The 16,414-nt window shown below is 43.9% G+C and overlaps 1 long non-coding RNA gene across 2 annotated transcripts in view; it reads right to left on the reverse strand.

Moving 5' to 3' along the window:
* Window positions 1-11,532, reverse strand: part of LOC135361755 (uncharacterized) — a 42,456-nt gene extending 30,924 nt beyond the window's left edge. Inside the window, exons 1-2 of one of the 2 annotated variants that reach the window (XR_010405652.1) lie at window positions 10,353-11,532; window positions 4,359-4,478 (exon numbers count right to left, since the gene is read on the reverse strand). This is a non-coding gene — a long non-coding RNA (uncharacterized LOC135361755). Of the gene's footprint in view, window positions 1-4,358; window positions 8,172-10,352 lie in introns of those variants that run through there. The other variant, XR_010405651.1, reaches the window with a different exon arrangement.
* Between the last annotated feature and the right edge of the window lie 4,882 nt (window positions 11,533-16,414).

A 16,414-nucleotide genomic window follows, 5' to 3' on the forward strand; every position in this document is an offset into this window, starting at 1 on the left:
TAGTAGAACAGCAGTGGCCTGAAGAAACAGTGTCCTGGCTTTAGCTTCTAAACCAGAGAGCGAGCTTCTGTTATGTGGTTCTCCCATCTCACACAACTTTCTGTAAATCCCATGAATGCCAGAGACATAGCTAGAAAATGAACTGAGCTCTTCTTGGTCCACAACCGAGAAATATTTCTTCTTGGAATTTAGAATGACGCAGATGAAAGAGATATTACTTAGGGAAGCACATTCAAGCCAAGTTTCACTGAAATTTGATTATTGAACATCATAGAATCTCAGGCTAGAACAGACTTGTAAACATGTTACTATTAACTGCCCCCAGCAGCCCACCAAAGTACTTTCAATCTTTTCTGCAAATATTAGTAAAGAGAAGGGAGTGCCATACCTCCTTAAAGGCACCTATTACAGTTTTAGAGGGCTCTGCCTCGATTGTACTCTATTTATCCAATCGTGTAGGTCACTATGTGCACAAGTCACTGTAGGAGAAACAAAGGTAAGCAGAAAGTTACGGGGAGCTCTTCCTTCTATGGAATTGAAGTGTCTCCTCTGTCCCTCATAACTTCCCAGTTCACAAGTCTGGGGCGGGGCACATACACATCAAATCCATCTTTATGACAGCCTCTAGGCATGCAAATCGCTCTCCTGTCCTTCTGGATCCACTGTTCCCATTTCCTGCAATGATGTGCCTCTGAGCACAGAGCCAGACACAGCGAGCTCCCTCAGCCAGATGGAAACAGAAGGTCTGCACCTGGCCCAGGGCCTGTTCCCTGAGTGGATAGTGGGCCTGGTGGGCTGACAGACCCTGCTGCCTGGTTCTGGAAGGAAGTTCATTTCTATGGTAGAATGTGGGATTGGGAGGCCATAGAGACAGAGCCAGGTGAACTAAAATTCCTTCTATCGGACAATCATCGTGTACCTCTTTTGGGGAGAATCTTCTGGTGTCCCGGCTGGTAGGCTTTATCTGACAAAAGCGTCAGCAGAGAGCACAGTCTTTGTCCCTCTGGATCAGGAGAACTGATAAGGCCAGGACAAGAGTTTGAGTCGTGAAGGGAAGGGAGCTGAGAACCCAAGATGGGGCACGGGCCAGGGCTGGACTAAAAAGGCCTGGAAAGCCGTTCTTCTGACTTGATTTTGAATTCTTTAGCAACCTATTCATTCTGTTCCCTAAACAATTCCATCTGTGGTTGTCTCTCACAGGGTGGTGCCTGGACCCATTCTCCACATGTGGTCTGACCTGAGCATGGCGGCATAGGGCCAGCCACCATTATTCTAGGAGTTTCTTATCTACTGAGACAGCCTGGGATCAAATTGGGGAGACACAGCTGCAAGTTATCTTGGGGGACAGTGTGTTTACAGAGTGAGAGAAAACATTTTCAAAGCTTGGATTATGCATTGAATACGGTTTCTGATGGTGTTCCTAATGGGAATTGGTCTTGGTGGTGTTGCAGGAAAATAAGGCCATGAGGCAGTGCTGCATGTGACTTTAGTCACATGGATGGGAGCCCACTTTTGGGCCAGAAGTGACTATTTGTAAATAAGGGGCCTATTTTGGAGAAGGTGAGAGCTTGTTAACTTGGGTGGTTATAAATGGATTATGCGATTATCTCCAACTCACTCTCCCGAACTGTCAGTTTACAAGAACCAGTTCCTGCCCTCTCTTAACCTTCCTCAGACCGTTAGCACAGAGCCATAGTGCTCATCTCGTTCCGAGAAGGAAACCCCAAAACACATGGACACCTCAATCCATTCTTACTCTTAAATGTGATTCTGAGAATCTTACAAAAAATTTAAGCCATTCAGTTCAATTTGAGATTCTTTGGTGGGAGGCAGGAAGCACCATGGTCAAATCAGGATTTGGCAGAAAAGTTTCACTCACAGGACACAGGGCCAACTTTCTTGCACCGCATGGGAATGTGCTAGAAAATCTGGTGCTAACACCTTATGAGTATTCCTGCCTAACATGCATAACCTAACCTGACCCTGAGTGCAGAAACATCACACGAACCCATGGGAAAGACATGCTACAAAATAACTAGTCTGTACTCTTCAAACCCATCCATGAAAGGCAAAGATAGATTGAGAAACTGTTCTAGATTAAAAGAGACAAAAAAGATGTGACACCTAAATGGAACATGTCACCCTGGACTCGTCCGAGATCGCTAAAAAATGGCCAAAAAGGAAATTATCTTTTTGTTAGGCTCCCTGCAGCTCAGTTAGGAGAGCATCCAACTTTATCAATTGTAGACTCTCAAATGACATTTATTTCCAAAATCTTCTGCATGGTTATTGCTCTTTTTTGGAAGCTGCGAGAGATTTCTACAGGAGGAGTAAGTAGGCTTTTGCCCAATGCAATGTTGAAGAAGCAAGCAGGCGACACTAAAAATGAGACCTTTGCCCAGTAGGCAAACTCAATGGAAGGAACAGAGCCGGGGGCGAGGGGGTGGCTGTAGGGGACACACTTCATCAGTGTGGCAAACCTGACGTCAGTAGATGCGCTACAACAAAACATTTTCCTGAAATAGCCAAGCTCAACACTCCACTCCCCAAAAAGAAGCAAGCTTTTCAGGCAATAAACCATCTGTTTCAAGTGTTTAGAAAACGGATCTCCAATCACTGGTAATTTAAACTTCCTTATACCCCAGTTCAATGCTTGATAAGGAAAGAGTGCTAACAAGATGGGAACTGAGTTACTATATTAAGAAACCCAGACAGAACAAAAACCAGCCTCCTGCGGTCGTTTTGTTTATGCTGTAGACCCATCTGTTTTAATTAACATCATATTTACATGAGACCAGCTCCTGGTACAGCGTTTGCAGCAACTGTCACATGGTTTGTTCTTTGTTTTTTATGAAGATTTTGCAAAAGCGTAACTGAGACCAGGCCTGAATAAGGGATATATAGTGGAATCATGTCACAGCATCCTAGCTTCCCCAGGCCAGGCGCACCTGCTGTGGGGTTTTGAGCCAGGTGTCAGATGGCCGGAGAAAAATATAGATGTCCAGTTAAATTTGAATCTAAGATAAGCAATGAATAACTTGTTTGGTATAAATATGTGCCATATATTGCATGGGACATATTTATACTCAAAACATGTTCTTTGTTTATCTGAAATTCAAATTTAGTTGGGTGTCCTGTGCATTTATTTGCTAAATGTGGCAACCTTAGTCAGCTAGTGCTCTGCAGGTTTCAGGAATGGAAAGAGCCAGAGGAAAATAAAGTAGCTATCCTTCCGTTCCCACGTGGGCTATTCAGAGAATCACAAATCAAGCCTAGCAAGGTTCATTGTTGAAGAACAGCTTTGAGATTGGAGATTGAAATCTACTTGTCCATGATACCTGCTATATTGAAAACAGTAACGTTACCTCACACGTCATCCTCCCCATTCCCCTGAAAATCTTTCCTTTAAAAATTTTAAAGATTGGGACGCCTGGGTGGCTCGGTCAGTTAAGTGGCTGCCTTCAGCTCAGGTCATCATCCCAGGGTCCTGGGATCGCATCCCACATCGGGCTCCCTGCTCAGCCAGGAACCTGCTTCTCTCCCTCTGCCTGCCGCCCCCCCCTACTTGTGTGCACTCTCTCTCTGACAAATCTTTAAAGATTTTATTTATTTATTTGAGAGAGAGAGGCTGGGAAGAGGGGCAGAAGGAGAGGGAGAGAATCTCAAGCAAACTCCCTACTGAGCACGGAGCCCAACCTCACGACCCTGAGATCATGACCTGAGCCAAATCAAGAGTCCAAAGCTTAAGCGGCTGAGCCACCCAGGTGCCCCAAAAATCTTACCTTTAAAGGTTCTTTTTCTCATATTGACTTTGCCTGTTTTAGATTTTGTTAAATTCATAAAAGTGAAATTGCTAGAGAAAAGGACATGCACATTCAGAATATACCATTCTGAGAGATACTAGCAAGTTCATCTCCAAAATGTTATACAAATTCTACTCTATCAGCTGTATACAAGAGTACTGTTTCTCTACAGTTTCCAATATTCAACACTACTGCTTTTCTTGATGGATGCTGCTCTTGTTGAATTGTGTCCCCCAAGTTCATAGGTCGAAGCCTTAACCCCCAGTACCTCAGAGTGTGACCTTATTTAGAAATAGGGTCTTCAAAGAGGTAGTCAGTTGAAATGAGGTCATTAGGGCAGGCCCTAACCCAACACGATTGGCGTCCTTATAAAAAAGGCAGATTTGGACGTAGAGAGAGCCATGAACATGGGGTGAACACAGTGTGAAGATAAACGCAGAGGTCAGCATAGTGCATCTTCAAGCCAAGGACCTCCAGTGATTGTCAGAGGACCACCAGCAACTAGGAGAGAGGTGTGGACAAGATCTTGTATCACAGCCCGCAGAAGGAACCTACCTTGCTAACACCTTGATCACAGACTTCTAGCTTCCACAGCCATGAGACGATCAATTTCTGTTTCTCAAGCCGCCCTGTTTGTGGTACTGTTACAGTAGCTCCAGGAAACCAATACAGATGCTAAGTACAATAAATATGAATACATTTAAATTTATTTCTGTAATGATTGGTGAGTTTGAATATATTTGTTTATATTTCTTGACTAATTCTCTTTATTCTATCAAGAGACTTCTTTTATCCATTGTTCATATTCTCCTAACTGATTTATTGGCACATATTAAGCCATATATGTTGTGTGCAATTAATCCTTTATTATAGACTGTCAATAGTTTTCCTGTTTGTTGCTTCTCTTTTAACATTTCAAAAATACTGTGTTTTGCTGCTCAAACTTTTTACATTTTTATTTAGTCTTTTCCTTTGTGACTTCTTGGTTTTGTGCATCATGCTTAGAAATGGTTTCTCCATCTCAAAGTTATGAAAATGTTTTTTTCAGCAGGGGAATGTGTGGCCTAGCTTAATGAAACAGCCAAAGGAAGAAGAAGAGGTTGAGGGAATAGGGATGTTTTTTCCTGACTCAGACCATCATAAAGCAATTTCACACTGGGCCTGGAAAATGTTGAAAGCCTCACTTTATCTTATAAGTTCTTCAAAAACCTCCAATTTTGCAATTGCCTCTCAATCCATAGTTCCCATGACCAGAGAGCTGGTTGCTTACTCCTCCCTCAATGCCCAGGGAACCGGAAGCCAACCCCAGTTTCTTCTGTGCTAATGTTCCATCACGTCTTCAGGTTGTCGTACTAGATGTTCCCATTCTCTGTCCCTGTGGGACCAACCATACCCGAACAGTGCTCGGAGTATAATACCTCACCGGTGTGGAAGCTAGCCAGGGGCTCCTTGAGTCTCTCTCTCTCGGTCTCTTTACATGGCTACCTCAGGGTAACTGGGCCTCTTATGTGGTGGCAGAAGGTTTCCAGAATACCTGTCCTAAGAGTGCTAGTGAGGCAGAAGTTGTTTTGTCTTTTATTAACCAGCCTCCAAAGACATGCAGCATCACTTTCTCCACATTCTATTCTGTAGGACTGAGCCATGAAGGCCAAATGATCAATGGGATGGGAACTAGACCCATCTTCTGAAGGGACATATGTTGATGATTTTCAGGCATCTTTGAATACTCCCATCAATAACATCTAAGAAATCTAAGAAATCTCTAAGCTGATTCCCTCTCTTCTGTGCACTGTCCTTCATGGGTCCATATGCCTGCATTCCTTGCCCCACTTACCCTGAGAGAGCCAGCCTGTCCCTGCTCAACATTAACTTCTGTTCTTCACTCTTCCACCAGAGCAGGTCAGCAGCTTGGCTTCTGAACTTGGATTTCCTTCATGGGGCTCAGACTTGAGTGCTTGATCTTCCTCCCCACAAACATGGGAAATGCATGTCAAGTTTTCCGTGGGGGCACAGTTTGAAGCAACTCTTACTTCACTTCAAGGGTAGGGTGGGCATTCTTCCCCTCCCCTTAATTCCAAAATGCAGAAACAGTCCAAGTGAATTCATAGTCACAAAATCACATTTTGAATACACGTAGGCATGGAAAATATTTCCTTAATGAGAAAGTTTTTTTCTTAAATTAAGTCAAATTGTGATAGGTTTTAAAAATTTGGTGAGTCAACATGGCTAAACACCATGTTTAAGCTAGAGCCATAAGCCTCTTTCAGTTCTGTTTGTTTATTAGATTTTAAATAAATTCTAATTTGGAATTCTTGCTGTTTGGACAAAGGAATAGCAGAAAAATTAAGTAACCTAACTAAAGTCAACAAATTAGTCAGTGGAAGAATTAATCATTAAGACCTAGTTACTGCAACTTCTTATGTTGGGATTCAACCTGACATGCAACCAAGATGTTTTTAGTGAACTTTTATCCTAAGATTTGCTTCAATACTTGGGGTTGTTGTTGTTGTTGTTGTTGTTTTTAATGAGCAGAAAACAAACAAAAAACTCCAGATCCTAACAGACTATCTTCTATATTTTCCAAACTTCTATGAACATTTTTGAACAAAAGCCGGATTTTAAGACTGCCAAGCAATATAGCAAGTGCAGATCTACGTAATGTGGTTGAATGCCATTGGCTCGAGGAGTTGCAAAGTGAGAAGCAAAGTGCTTTTGAAACAACCCAGGAACGCGGTGTTGAAAAGCCGCATGTAGAGTTAAGTAAAGGTTGGAGGCAGTGCGGACTCCCAGGCAAGTACAGTAACCAAGTCCCGTGATCCATCACCTTCAGGTTTGTTGTTTTTTGCCATGACAACAGCTTATCTTTGGTAGATGTTTTTGGATCCACAGCTGACACTTGAGGAGGTGGCTTTTCTTAACCGGATTGATGAATGAAGACCAAATATGAAAATGAAGCAACAGAGCAAGAGATTTCTCTGTGGAGCAGATCAAGGGATTCAGTATAACTGCTCTTTTCATGATGACACAAGTGATGTCAAAAACACACCAAGTGGAGCATACTGGTTTCTCTGAGCTCTTATATTCACAAAGAAGATGCAGTGAATCGATCACATACAGCTCATTGGAGCCCTTTAGAGCTATGACTAGTGCTATTCCTAGCACAATAACTAAAATCGGTAATGGAAACATCCAACTGTTGGCCTCTAATCCTTGCACCCAGGCAAATTAGATCAACCCGAAGTCCCAGTGCCAGATTTCAGACTCTGCTAGGCCCACCCTGAGTTTGCGTGGCCATCTTGTCATTCTGGACAAGAAGAGTACAGGCGCTGGGACAGACCTCGTCCTTGTCTTCTCCTTAGACCACCGAATGATCCCACCCTTCTCTTTGAGCTGTCTAGAACAGGGATGGCAACCCCCGGGGCCAGGCAAGTGAGGTGGCCTGGAGACTGCGGAGGGCTTAGATTCCACCTGTTGGCAGCAACACTGGTGCAGGTCCAGACAATGGTTGCCATGTAGAGTTTAGGCCCATGTGTGCCAGATCTTCCAATTTTTAAGATGAGCTAGAAATCTGGAATTTCAAATTTTTTGAATGCTTCCGTCTGATTCCAGAAAGCTTCTCCATTCTGCGAAGTACAAATAATGCATCTCCGTGAGCCAGATTTGGCCCACAACCTACCTCTCTGGTCTCGAGGTTAGTTGGAACATGGGGAGAATCACAATCCCCCTGACTGGGTCTATGATTTTTCCTACTGAGCCCAGAGCTCTAGCAATGGTGTCCAGAACTGGAACTCTTCCTCTTAAGGCTCATTCTCTCTGTTTGACTCTCAGCTGCTTCTCTTAGTCAAGAAGAATCAGGAATTGGGTTGGGAGTTTCCTTGCCCCCTCCTACCCAGATCTGGAGAGATTACCTCTGCTCCTTGGTAGTACAAAGTCAACAGCATCTTTAGAGTCCCCGGTAGGCCTGTTAAGGCCTGCCCTTGTTCCTGGCATTGTTCCTACAGCTCAACATTAGAATGGGACTTTCTCCAACAAAGAGGCATTCTATTCCAATAGTTCTCAGGCTACATCAGAATCATCCGAGGAATAATTTTTTAAAAAGTGTCTGGTCTTACCCAGGAGAATCAGATTTGGTTAAAGGGGTATGATGTTGGGGAGCAGTTCTCAAATGTTTTGTCCTCAAGACCCCTTTGCATCCTTAAAAATTACTAAAGATCCCAAAGAACTTTATGTGGGTTATATCTATTTATATTTACTACTTACAGTTATTGTATTTTTAACTGAAAATATTTAAATATATATTTACTAATCCATTTTAAAATTAATAAACTCATTGCACGTTAATATAAACATATTTTGAGAATAATAAATATATTTTCCAAAACAAAAGTGATGAGAAGATTGGCATTGCTTTACAATTTTACAAATCTTTTCAATGTCTGGCTTAATGAAAGACAACTGGATTGTCCTCTCTGCTTCTTCATTCAATCCATTGCAATATGTTGTCTTGGTTGAAGAGATGAAGAAAATTTGACCCCCTACAAATTTGCAGTTAAAAAAGGGAGACATATTTTAATAGCTCGTTCAGATAATTGTGGATATTCTTTGATACTACACTAAAACTTAGTGAGTGATACTTTCTTAAATGTTAGTGGCAAAGTGAAATTTTAAAGATTTTATTTATTTATGTGAGACGGAGAGAATGAGAGAGAGTACATGAGAGGGGGGAGGGTCAGAGGCAGAAGCAGGCTCCCTGCCGAGCAGGCAGCCCGATGCGGGACTCGATCCAGGGACTCCAGGATCATGACCTGAGCCGAAGGCAGTCGCTCAACCAACTGAGCCACCCAGGCGCCCCAAAGTGAAATTTTAAATCGTATTAACGAACCCTGTACTTAGTTACATTAAAATCCTTTGGCCTTTTTGCACTTTTTTTTTGGTCTCACCATTCTGGATGCCAGAAGTCCAGAATCAAGGTGTTGGCAGGGTTGGTTTCTTCTACTTTTAAGAACATTTTTTGAGTATAATTGATACACAATGTTACATCAGTTTCAGGTGTACAACACAGTGATTCAACATCTCTCTATTATGCTGTGCTCCCCACAGTGTAGCTCCCATCTGTTACCATACAACGCTATTACAGTATCATTGACCATATTCCCTGTGCTGTACGTTTTATTTCTGTGACTTACTCATTCCACGACTAGAGGTCTTCTTGCACTTTTAATGGATATTTTACCTAAGAATGATTCTATAATATCATGCTTTTGTCATTTGGAAAATATTTGTTCACACATCTTCTAAACGTTGACACACTTCATTATACATATACATCATCACACATCATGTAGCTCTGGGAAAACTTTATCGTATAGTTCTCATTCTCCCTGAGAGAATGAAAACGATAAAAGCAAGTATCTTGGATTGTTGTGAAAATGGTTTTGACCTCTATGGACCCCCTGGTGTATCAGAAAGAGCCCTTTTCTAGAATTATATAGATCTACTATATATAGTGCTACAGGCTAGCTAAGCGACCTTAAGAAAGTTTCCTCACCTTTCTATGGCAGTTTCTCAGTTTTAAAATGGAAGTTCGGGGGACGCCTGGGTAGCTCAGTCGGTTAAGCAACTGCCTTCGGCTCAGGTCATGATTCTGGAGTCCCGGGATCGAGTCCCGCATCCGGCTCCCTGTTCGGTGGGGAGTCTGCTTCTCCCTCTGAGCCTCCCCCCTCTCATGCTCTCTCTCTCTCTCTCTCTGTCTCCCTCCATCTCTCTCTCAAATAAATAAATAAAATCTTAAATCAAAGGTAGAAAAACGTGTTGTTGTGAGGGACTGTCCCTCGTGTTATGGGATAGTTAACATCTCTATCTCCCTCACTAAACACAGGTTGTAGCCCATCTTCAATCCTTCAACACACCCAGAACCCTGGAGTAAACCCTCTAGGGGGCGATATTGCCTCCACTTGAGATCTATTGGACTGAATGAACTTTAAGTTTCCTTTTAATTCTGACACCAACTCTATTAAAAAGTGAGAAAATGACCTAAAATAAGTGAGCATATTTTGAATTTCTCCTTTGCTTTGTGTGTATGTGTGTGCACACATCTATTTTAAATGTATCTAACTTGAACAAATGTTTATGACAATTTTGGTCTAATGACAGAGAAGGTAGCACGATTAGAAGAGCGAGAGTGGAGGCAGGAAGGGGAAATAAGTGTAGGGGAAAAAATCCACATTCTCCTGCCACATTTTTACGAACGAAGAATTCATAAAATCTTTAACAGTGGTTAGTGTTCTGTGTATCCACTTGAGCAGCTGACCTGAGGTGTGGGAAGAGAGAGCCAAGGGAAGAGTTCCCTAGACTACCAAACTCTGGAGACCATATAGACAGCCATGAAAACGACCCTCAGCCAGCCCTAACTCCTTTCTGCTCCTGAAGGGGCAGGTGTGTCCTAGAGGCTAAAAGCCTGAGTGCTAGAGCCAGCCTGCCTGCTTCTTACTTAACCCCTCTATGCTTCTGTTCCCTCATCTGCCGAGCGCAAAAAATAAAAGCACCTACCTGATAGACTTACTGTGAGAAGGAACTGTGTGAACGCATACGACGTACTTGGAACAGTGTGTGCCAGTGAATAACGAAGCAATAAATGTCAGCTAATAGTGTTACTAAGTGAAGGCAGGAAGCCCAGCTCCCTACTGCTGAAAAGTTCAGGCCACCTTTGATGTTTTGTTCACCTTTCTCTGTTACATTTTTCCATTCTCCTCCCATAAGGCTGAATATAAAACTGATTTATCATACTTTTATGTGAGCACATGCGCAGTTGGTTTTCAGAGGGGAAAACACCATGTTTATAAACCTGGATGGTTTCAGTGAAGAGCTCCCAGACTGCTTTCCTGATGTTCATTCTAAGTAAAGGCAAAGAAATTTCCCAAAGCCCCATAAAGCGGGCACACCAGAATTTTGGGGGATGGGAACACACACTTTTAAATGGGGCTGATCTGAAATTATCTCTGTTGGCAACGAAAATCCCACAGAAACAGGCCAAAATGGAACTCCTGAGATTTCTAGCTTTGAGAATGGCCAGTGAGAAGAAAATTCTAGATTTAAAAGGGAGACCACCTTGCCAGGACTTTTCCACAGAAAGCATTTGGAAAAGATTGGAAGGGAATCCTGGAGATCTTCCTGTATAGTCTTCCTCTTCCTCCCCCAGAAAGACAGAGATTGGTTTACTTTTGGCATTCTGCTCTTTGCAGAACCTCTCCATGGGCTCCAAAGAATTTATACTTTCACAGCACCAGAGAAATGATGGTGGTGGGGGGAGGCTAAGCAGGCAAAGGCACCCACCTCTTGGGTTAACTGCGCCCTATTTGTGACCTGACTTCCGGCTGACTCACGGAGTTCTGAGAGAAGAGTTCTGACAGATGTGTATACTCCATCAGCATTGCAGAGATAAGGGTAGGTGATCTCACAGCAAAGCTTCTGTATGTTTGTGTATGTTCGTCTCTGAATAAATACTCTCTAGTAGAGCTTCTCGGTCCGTGTTTCTCGTATCTGTTCCTAAGTGGCCCAGACACTTAGCTACTCTTTCCTCAAGATTCTACTAATGAGGGCGCCTGGGTGGCTCAGTCGGTTAAGCGTCTGCCTTCGGCTCAGGTCATGATCCTGGAGTCCCGGGATCGAGTCCCGCATCGGGCTCCCTGCTCTGCGGGGAGCCTGCTTCTCCCTCTGCCTCTCTCTCTCTCTCTCTCTGTGTCTGTCATGAATAAATAAATAAAATCTTTATAAAAAAAAAAAGATTCTACTAATGACCAATTTAAGAACCACCCTTACCGTACCCACCATAAGACTACCACTCAAGTGTCATCTTCCCCAAGAGGCTCCCCCACATTTGGTGCTGGGTTCTTCTTTTTTATGTGTCCTATCAGCAACCATTACACACGGCCATTACAGCACGCGTCCTGTCAATCTGGAAAAGTCTACTCACAAGGACTGTATTTTTAATAATTTCATCCCATACCTACCAGGAATATTGTCTCTCCTGTTTCCTTTGCCAGAATGCCCTTCTTAGGGCTCACTCTGAAAACCCATCTATTCTCTTACTGAGGACTCTATTTACTTCTTATGTAGCATTAATCATCACCTGCAGCTTTTCTATTTGTTAGTTTTCTAGTATCTGTCTCTCTGTCCCTCTAGAAGGACCCTGTGTGAAGGCGAGGACCTTGCTTTCTTGTCTCCATCACAGAGCTTGGCTTTCACGAGCCAAAAATATTACCTAGAATAAATGATAACATGCCTGGCACATACACGATAGCCAAAAAGTACCTAAAATTCAGTCCAGAGCTGCATCACTGCATATCTTTCCAAAAATGAATTCTCTGTATTTTTTTGTTGTTGTAGAAAACTCTTATTTCATGCTGACCAGTTACACACACACACACACACGTATTATGTGGAAATGATGCAAAAGTCTTTTTCGGTGGGATGGTGTCTGCTGGTGACAAGGACTGAGTACTTCCTGGAGACTACTGGTTCTTCAGGGCTTTGAGACAAAGCACATTTTCTTTAAAAACCCTTCCTTTGGTGGGCGCCAGGGTGGCTCAGTCGTTAAGCGTCTGCCTTCAGCTCAGGTCATGGTCCCAGGGTCCTGGGATCGAGCCCCGCATCGGGCTCCCTGCTCCGCGGGAAGCCTGCTTCTCCTTCTCCCTCTGTCCCTTCCCACTGCTTGTGCTCACTCGCACTCTCTCTCTCTCTCAAATAAATAAGTAAATAATCTTGAAAAAAGAAAGAGAAAAAAAAACCCCTTCCTTTTGAAACGATTGGAAGCACCCTTGGGCATTCCTTTCTTGGTTTTAGAGCAGGGGCAGACCCAAGGGACCTGCCCTGTAGCCCATGTTGGGATGTATCTGAGGCTCGCTCCAGCCCAGTGCTCTGGACCCATCAATTAACGTTCCCACCTCCACTTACCTACCCAGGCGGGGGTAAAGACCTCGGAAAATATTGTTTCCTCAATATTTCCTCCAGCAAAGAGAAATACTGTTTGTCACCATGGAGTAGACAAGACAGGATCTTTTCTTTTTCTATGCATTTTTTTTCCTTGGCATAGCTGTCATTCAGGTCCTGCACAGGTGGTTGTAGAAGGCAGGATGAGGAGGGGCCCCGAGGATGCCCAGGCCATGGCTCTCACTGGGTCACTTCCATACAGGCCACCCTACAATGAATTCAAGCAATAAAGTCTCTCCGTAGGTGAAGTACCCCGGCGCTGAGAGGCCCATGTGCTCCCAGATGGCTTTACAGCTCCTCTCCAAAAGAGCCACTGACTCTTTTTTTTTTTTTTTTAAGATTTTATTTATTTATCTGACAGAGAGACACAGCGAGAGAGGGAACACAAGCAGGGGGAGTGGGAGAGGGAGAAGCAGACTCCCCACAGAGCAGGGAGCCCGATGCGGGGCTTGATCCCAGGACCTGGCATCATGACCTGAGACGAAGGCAGACGCTTAACGACTGAGCCACCCAGGCGCCCCAAGAGCCACTAACTCTTAAAAAGAGAACTTTGGCTTCCTTGGCCTTCACGTTTCTTGAAACTTCCAGCTCATTCGGGACTGCCACATGGAGAACGACATCAAAATGCTGGGATTTAGTGACTCTTGCTTGCCTGCCTCCCGCTTTTGGCATCGGTAGCTATTACTTGCCTCTAAGTAATTTCCCCGTCTGGTAACCAAGTTTTCTCCAGAAGCTCCCCTATTTGGCCAGCAGTGTTAGTAAAGAGCACACTCAGCCTGAATTCAAAACTTGGTTGCACCTGCAATAGCAGCGAGACGCTGGGCTGGGCATGTGGCCTCGCCCAACCTCCTTCACTGATTGCTTGCTTATGTGTTATTATTTAGTGAAATAAGAGTCACTAATAATGCCTCCTTCTTAAGATTTTCTCACTAAGTGGAATAATCCATGTAAATTGTTCATAGAACGTCTAAAGTACTGTTAAAGCTTACATTTTAGCAATAGTAATAAAAATACAATGAGTTTAAATGATAGCTAATCCTGATAAATTATCAACATTTATCAGCATCATTATTGTTACAATGATGATTAAGAGAATGGGTGTTAATATAAAGCACACCATCTTTTTTTTTTTTTTTTAAGATTTTATTTATTTATTTGAGAGAGAGAGAGAGAATGAGCACGGGGCGGGGCGGGGGGGAGTGGAGGGTTGGTCAGAGGGAGAAGCAGACGGAGTTCGAGGCAGGACTCGATCCAGGGACTCCAGGATCATGACCTGAGCTGAAAGCAGTCACTTAACCAACTGAGCCACCCAGGCGCCCAAAGCACACCAGCTTTTGAGCCTTGTGTCTACCACTTGCCATCTTTGTGCTCCTTTCCTCCTGCATATCTCCTGTGCAAATATGAGCAACAATAGCCCTCAAAAGACTACCGAGGGGATTCGGGGAGGTCAAGTTAAAAAATAAAGAAATGAAAGCTTAGGGCCTGGCTAATAGGTAAGTGTTCAATAAACCTGAGTTGCTCAAGAGGAGAGCTCAGTAGCAGAACTCTCTTCTCCTCTGTGAGGACAAAATTTGGTGACTCTTTTTCTCCCAGAGTGCCTTTTTGTCCATCTTGAATTATTTTGTAGGTAGAGCGACCAGGTACAGAACTTCGATCCTGAGGCCATCAGTCAGTCAACCAATGCTGACAAAGCCAGAGGCTCCCCCACCTCAGTTCACGGTGCTCTTGCTTTCTCAGTAAGTGGTTCTCTGATCCCTGGGCCAAAAGAACTATCTAATGGCACCATTTATTGAGTAGTTAAGTCCAAACAATCTAGGAAGCATTCATTTATTTATCTATCTATCTATCTATCTATCTATTTATTTATTTATTTAATAATTTAGTCGCTGTTCAGAAAAAACACGTACATACATTGAAACAAGAACAATACTGTTTTTCATTTTACTTTGAAATCCCCACAGTTACTAGCAGGCTGTGCTGTTGTTGGGCACGGCAAGCTTTCCCAGACCAGCCACCCTTGTTTCCTGTCCCACACTGGTTTTCTGCAACTCGTGCATTTTGTCACAGCAACAACCCAAAGCCAAACTTCAAAAGATCTGATGTCATTGAAAGGAATGCAGATGATCTAATGTTGAAGCTGTGCACTATCTGTCTCCAGCTGGTCGTCTGCTCTGGGCCTCACGGATGTCGAGGATCGCTGTTTCCCTCAGAAAGGTAAAAGACCGTGGTGCCCTGTGGGTTTGCTACAGCGCCTGCGGCAGGGTGCCTCGGCACACAGTTTGGGAACGGCCGGGTAGATCGCTCCGTTGCTGTGTGCCAAGAAGTTGGCCAATCACCGGATCTGATGCATGAATCGGAGGGACACAGTGTGGGCCCCACGATTCTTAGAGGTTAGTGGACGAGACCAACATTAATCAAAGAATCTTACCAAAAAATGCATTATTACAAACTAAGTGCAGTGAAGTGAAAGCAGCCTGTTCTTGGCTGGGCCTTATTCTCAGGCCTGAGAGAAGAATCTGTCCTCGTTTGGTTCTCAGCAGGTGTTTCCTTTGGCAGCTGCAAACCTACAGCTGTACTCAGCACTGTCCTTCCTAAACAATGACTTAGGGAAGAAAATTGATTTGACTAGAACTGGGGAATTAAAAATAGCAATGTCAGTCTTAATGAGATGTATCTTGTGGGGTCAAGGACGCCCATACGTACCTCAGCATCATCTCCTTACCTCTGGTTGTCAGGAAGAATATTCAGAGGGGGTTCTCCAAGAAAAATCACTGTATTTCAACAAGGCTTTTACTATAAATCTTACAGGTTGGGCCAGGGTGCATGTCTGGGCCTCTTGGGATGGATGCCTTTTGTCCTGGTCCTGCACAGGCTAAAGCCTACAACCTGGAAGCAGGCTATCTGGCATTTGGGTCTCTGTACACTGGACCCTGGCCTTCATCTCTAGAACTGTAGTTTTTATTTTATTTTTATTTTTTAAAGAATTTATTTATTTATTTGACTAAGAGAACACAAAAGGGGGGACAACAGAGGGAGAGGGAAGCAGGCTCCCTGTTCCCTGCAATGTCGGGCTCAAACCCAGGACCCTGGGATCATGACCTGAGCCGAAGGCAGACGCTTAACTGACTGAGCCACCTGGGTGCCCCTGAACTATCGTTTTTAAACTCACGATGTGTAAGTGGGGGAAGGCCCCCGGTCTCCTTACCAAACTAGTCGAGTGAAGTAATGACTCCCAGAAGATAACACTGCAGGGGCTAGTTTTCACCTCAGCCTCTCAGCCTCTGGTGCCAGGCCCACCAAAATATCCTCACCCCGTGTTTTAGCCCGTCCTTGGGTTGATGGAGAGGCACGAATCTAGAGCTCCCACTAGCGGCGGGAGAGAGGCACCAACATTGTTCCACTTACCCTTTGTTTCTTCCCTTGTTCACACTGAGTTTAACAGCTAGGCTGATGGTCTCCGAGAAACATTCAAAAATGCCCTCTTCACTTTTGTGGGGACATTCTCCCAACCATTGGCAGTTTTCTATGGACCTTCAGAGAACAATGGATGCCTCCAGGCTTTTATGAATGCTTCTTCATTGTTGACCCCCAAAGCTTCAGCTACTAGGAGAGAAGTGTAATAA

This window comes from Mirounga angustirostris, unplaced genomic scaffold (genome assembly GCF_029215605.1).
Source record: "Mirounga angustirostris isolate CCGP_5_RB_7025 unplaced genomic scaffold, mMirAng1.0.hap1 SCAF_10, whole genome shotgun sequence".
In the NCBI taxonomy this organism is placed as follows: Eukaryota; Metazoa; Chordata; class Mammalia; order Carnivora; family Phocidae; genus Mirounga; species Mirounga angustirostris.